The 5,197-nt window shown below is 33.7% G+C and overlaps 1 long non-coding RNA gene across 7 annotated transcripts; it reads right to left on the bottom strand.

The window, feature by feature from the left end:
- Nucleotides 1-374: 374 nt before the first annotated feature.
- Nucleotides 375-2,546, bottom strand: LOC145159641 (uncharacterized). Of its 7 annotated transcripts, none has more exons than XR_013737823.1 (5): nucleotides 2,169-2,546; nucleotides 1,713-2,105; nucleotides 1,551-1,571; nucleotides 1,294-1,395; nucleotides 375-605 (listed from the first exon to the last, which is right to left on the bottom strand). It is a non-coding gene; the product is annotated as an uncharacterized LOC145159641 (long non-coding RNA). The 7 variants fall into 7 exon arrangements; XR_013737821.1 differs by having other exon boundaries at nucleotides 1,294-1,571; nucleotides 1,713-1,769; nucleotides 1,874-2,105; XR_013737822.1 differs by having other exon boundaries at nucleotides 1,713-1,929.
- Nucleotides 2,547-5,197: the final 2,651 nt, after the last annotated feature.

Genomic DNA, 5,197 nt, shown 5'->3' with positions numbered 1-5,197 from the left:
TTACACTCACAATGAATACGTCTTTCCCCAAAAGTTGAATTACGCAATATATTCAATAAAATGAAAAAATAGAAATTTGTGCATCTATTTGAAAAGAAAAAATGGCCTGAATGGAGTTGGTGGATCCTGTGGTCAACAGTCCTCAAGTAGCTTTGCAGATTTGAAAAAACACCCCTTCGCTATAGCCAGTAAATTAAGTAAATGTAATCTATCTCTTATAGTTTTTTAAAGCCTAAATTCTACAAAATCATTAGATTAACACTCAGATCCAGCTATGTGGAAAAGGAGAAAAATATGACATGGATTTGCAGGACCAAAAAACCATTTGTTGGTTTGGAAAAGATGTGAACTTGCAAATTTGGAAAAAAAAAAAAAACACCTACGAAAATTTTGAGTTGCACAAAGAAATTGGAACCATAAATCTATTTAGAGTTTGAAGATGCACATCGAGTGACATAGACAAAACGACACCCCTAAAGTCTTATCCCGCATGTCTAACAATAACAAACATATTTTTCAAGATTTGTGTCAAAGCCAGCAACTCCAACTCCCCTCCTAACGATTCTTTTGCAAATGGAGTGTCATCTCCAAGTGGCTTTTGTTTTCTGCACAAAACATATCCAAAAAGCATAAGCAAAAAAATTGTCATTAAAAAACGCAAGTTATTTTTTATTGTCTCCTACAATAGAGTCATTCAAGATATAATGAAGCTAAGGAACATCATATTGGATGCAAGATGTCTAGAATTGCCAAGAGAAGATGAACTCCAAGAGAAAAAACAAATTGATAATCAGATAAAAATATTGGTATGCGCTAGACGGATAGTTTTCTCATTTCAATTATAGATGTGATTGATAATTCAACCGAGCATAGCATCGTATTTATAAACAATAATGCTATAATTTATTTTTATCTATTTTAATTTATATTTCTATAATTTTATTCCATGTGACTTGAAAGCTGATAGTTTTCGGGGAAAATTGTATTAAAATAAAAGGTGAAAATAGCCACAATTTGGCCAAAATACTCGATTCCTTCATCATAAAAGACTTGATGCATTTTTTATTTGTAAATATAAAGGTTCTTAGATATGCATTTTATAAGATATAATTGCCATTGTCTGTAAAATAGTAAGTTTGGTTTGATATTGTTTGATAAAAATTGCGTAAATATACCTTATTTAGATAATCTTATAGATTTCCAATGCTCCAACAACAAATTTGCTATTGAATTTGAAACTTTCATTAATTGTAAGTGGTGTTGTAATTTGATCCATATTATTGGATTACAAACCTGCCATATCTGATCCAGATGCACTTATTATGAAAGGATTTGGTCTAAGCTTTAATATACACTCTACAATGTTCCCTCTTAACCCTCCCGCTGCATTCAATTCTGATTCAAAGTAACAAAATATTAGTGGAAAAAATGAAGCAACAAAATCTGATTGGTTTCTTGTTTTGTTTAGCCATGTTCTTCACAGATCTATATCAAAACTAAAAACATTATTTGAAGAAATGAATTGACCATATATATAAAATTATGCTTACCTCAAAAGTTGGTTGTTGGTTCTAAAGAAAATGCCATGAACATCAAACGTGTACAGAAATATACCGTCCACAAAATAGAATAAAAAAAGATAAACATGTAAAGATCTATGTAATACTTAGCATTGCCAAGCAATTTGAACTTAGATCGATAAAAAAAATTACATTTTTGTTCAGAAGCTTTGAGATTAGTCTCTAGACATTGATCAATGGCATTATCATCTGCAGAATGAGGGCGCCTAAGTTTTGATTGGGCCGTACCTCAAAAACTCTTATAAATTTCAGCAACCAATAAAAAGAAAGATAATTAGTGAGAAGATGCATACCAGTTCCGTTCACTCGTATTGACTTCCCATAGCTAAAACTTCCAATTTTGGAGTATCTAAGAAAGAGGAAAAATAGAAGAAAATTAACTTAAACTTGTCGATGTCGAGTGAGAAACCTGGCAAAATAAAGCCCAACTCTGATTCCTCATCTTTAATCTTGCTTATCTTCAATAACCCTTTAAACCTACCGCAGATGGTGGGTGACAATTACAAAACATTGAAAAATCCTAACCTAAAAAGGCATATAAAAGAAACTCAGTTATAAAACAAAAAGAATCAAGAAAAAATGTAGAACCTTTAGCTTGAATCCATCTTCTCGCTCTGAACCCTATAGGTTGGACCATCTTTATGCGTGTGTCTGTTATCACAAACCAGAAATCTGAAACCTCCCAAATAGGATTTCAGGGGAAGCGAAGGTAGATAATGAAAATGTCTGTAAACGGTGGTGACGGTGATAGCAGAAAGGTTGGTAATGGTGATGGTGAAGTCGGTAAATAGCAGTAAGATAGGTTATATTGCGGTGAAGCAGATGCAGAGGTGGTCGTCGTGTTTAAAGTGGTTTGAGGTCGTGAGAGAGATTTCTTTCGAATCTAAATGAGACGTGTAAGAAAGGAGCACAGTGCGAGAAAGACATGTTCGAGCACAGTATAAGAACACTGTAGCGTGATGTGCTCTTATCTACAGTCTTTTAACATTTTGACAAATGTTAATGTTTATAATGATTCGACCTGCATCCCTGGTGAGGAACAGAATTAAGTTTCTAAAATGGTTAGGAACCGAGTATCATCCGAACTAAGTTACCTTCATTTGGTGGATATCGTTTCCCAATTTTCGAAAATATTCGAAAATAATTCATAACAGTGTCTATATAAAATAGACTTATGAATTTGAGAAGTAATCACTATCAATTAGATTCTGTGATCTGAGTTATTGTTATTAGCTATGACCAGAAAAGAGGATGAGCTCAAAACCTAATGTGAGTAATGAAATCACTAACTCACTAGGTTGAATCGATTTACTAGTTATTACTTAGATGAAAAGGTGCTCGAACACTTCACATGAATCATGCATGGTTTTCCTTTGTTCTATTCTGGGTGGTAATGATTTGTTCTCTCCTGGTATCTATAGGGTGTCCTTCTCCTCTGTAGGTATATTGAATTCCCGGGCTGTCTTACTTCCGATTCTGACACTGATCCCCATTACTTCGTAATGAACATTTTGAATCTCGGAAGTTCATGCGAATATCTCATTAGTGTCCTTAATAGGGTAAGGGCACTAAATGATTTCTATAGTTCGTTTACTTCTCCTATGTATCTTCTTGGGATTCTCTTAATGAAATTCTGTTGGATCCTCCTTGACTCTTCTATTGATTGCTGGAGTAACTATGTTTATCTAACAGGTTTATACGAGAACGGGAATGTCTAAAGAATCTATGAGAAAATCTTTACGAAGGTGATTCTTTCTGGTCCTTCTATAATCACATGGTGTGTACCGATTATATATAATCCAGATCAAATAGACCTTTGAATAAGTAATCCTACTCTAAAACCACATTCAAACAAGGAAAAGGAAGTAGAGTGAAAATCACATATTCTAAGTCTATAAAATCTCGGCTATATATAACCTTAACGTATCCACTTAGTAATTACAGACCTATCAGAAAATATCTTTTTAACATTTTCCTAAAGGTATGTAACATACCTCCATGTTATTTTAGTTATGAGTTTGATTCTTGGACTTCTAGATACAAGAACTTAACAAGTTTTCAGTTTCCTTGTTATAACATCCTAAAATACTCCCATAGTATTTTAGTCTTTGGTTCTAGAATTCTTCTGGAGCTTAGGTAAGTTTTAGACCAGTTGCAACACTACAATCACTCCCCTAAACACATGTTGGTCATATCTCGGATGAATATAGTTGATCAGGCTATATTGATCCCAGATATGATTACATCACTGTCTAGGTTTAACTGCAATGTCCAACATCTAAATACTTTAGTTTTGTTCTTCTTGTGATACTCATTCTGGTATATATACTCTGCATGTACTTATACTTTTATAAAATATTAATATATTTTTAAAGTATAACTCTTGGTCAGAGAGTTTTTATCCCAATGGGTTTATAGTTGTATATCTTTTATGACTGATATACTGAGTTCACTATAAACACTGCTCTGATACCAATCTGTCATACCCCCAAACCAGAACGGCGGAAACGTTCGGGGTGGAGGACTTTAGGTAAGTATCACAACACATGTAACATAGTAATCAAAGTACAAACAACCATTGCATTAATAAGTATAAGTTTTACATAAGTGTTTAAACATTACATATTCAAACACTGAAGTAGGTATAGTAGAAGTCAAGAGTCGCAGTACGATACTAGGTAGTCTTCACTAAAGCTTCTGGAGTGTACCTATCTACTGGATTCCTGAGAATACAAGTTATTTGGAAAGAGTAGATCAGCATTTAAGCTGGTGAGTTCATAAGTATTTTAGTTATGTTAAGTATACTCTAAGTTCTTTGAATAAATTCACTGGTTTCTCCAGGAAATCCTATATCTCCTGAGGTGATTAACTGATAACCTCAATAGTTTCCCTCTGTAATTACTTAGTTTATACTGGTTATACATAACATAATATCGAATGGACAGTTAAATGGGTGTATCTGCCCTAAGCCCACAACCAAACAAGGAACAGGAAGTAAGGCGGAAGTCACACATTTCACTGTCAATCAGACATTACTTATGTACAACTCTGATGTAATAACTAAGGAATTATAGAATTAACCACTAAAGGTCTTTTATGTTACACTAGTTTACCGAGATTGAGTGACTAAGTTCCATTGGATAAGTGGTTTAATCCCATAAACCGTTCTCTTTGTATTACTGTTTTATATTTGTATTCCTTTATGAAAACTTGAACTCAGAGTGTGCCTGGCTCCACCAGGTGTTAATGAAAACTGTATTAAACCATTGTATTTTGTATTCTATAAACTGGTACTTTGAAGGTGTACTTTCGTTTATTTGTTTATACACTAACGTATTATTGATACCTTTTTAATGAGTAGTTTTTATTATAACCATACTATGACTGATGGCCTGAAACAAACGCTTTGTGGGCGTTTAAACCGGTGATAACAATTGTCACTCATCTAACTGTAGCTAGCAGCCTGAGTGCGGGGTTGTCCATCCCGATATAGATCTACACACACTTGTTTCGATCCCCGGCTGGAGATTCTGGTTATAATGTCAGGACTTTCCTATGTTGTCTAAAATGAATTAAACAACCTGAATATAGAGTCTCATAAAAAGCATATTAAATGT

The sequence above is a fragment of the Lactuca virosa genome, chromosome 2, assembly GCF_052849685.1.
Source record: "Lactuca virosa cultivar CGN04683 chromosome 2, Lactuca_virosa_CGN04683_v6, whole genome shotgun sequence".
Lineage (NCBI taxonomy): Eukaryota > Viridiplantae > Streptophyta > Magnoliopsida > Asterales > Asteraceae > Lactuca > Lactuca virosa.
Note: the sequence above shows the minus strand (reverse complement) of the source record. Positions and strands in the feature narration are given on the sequence as shown.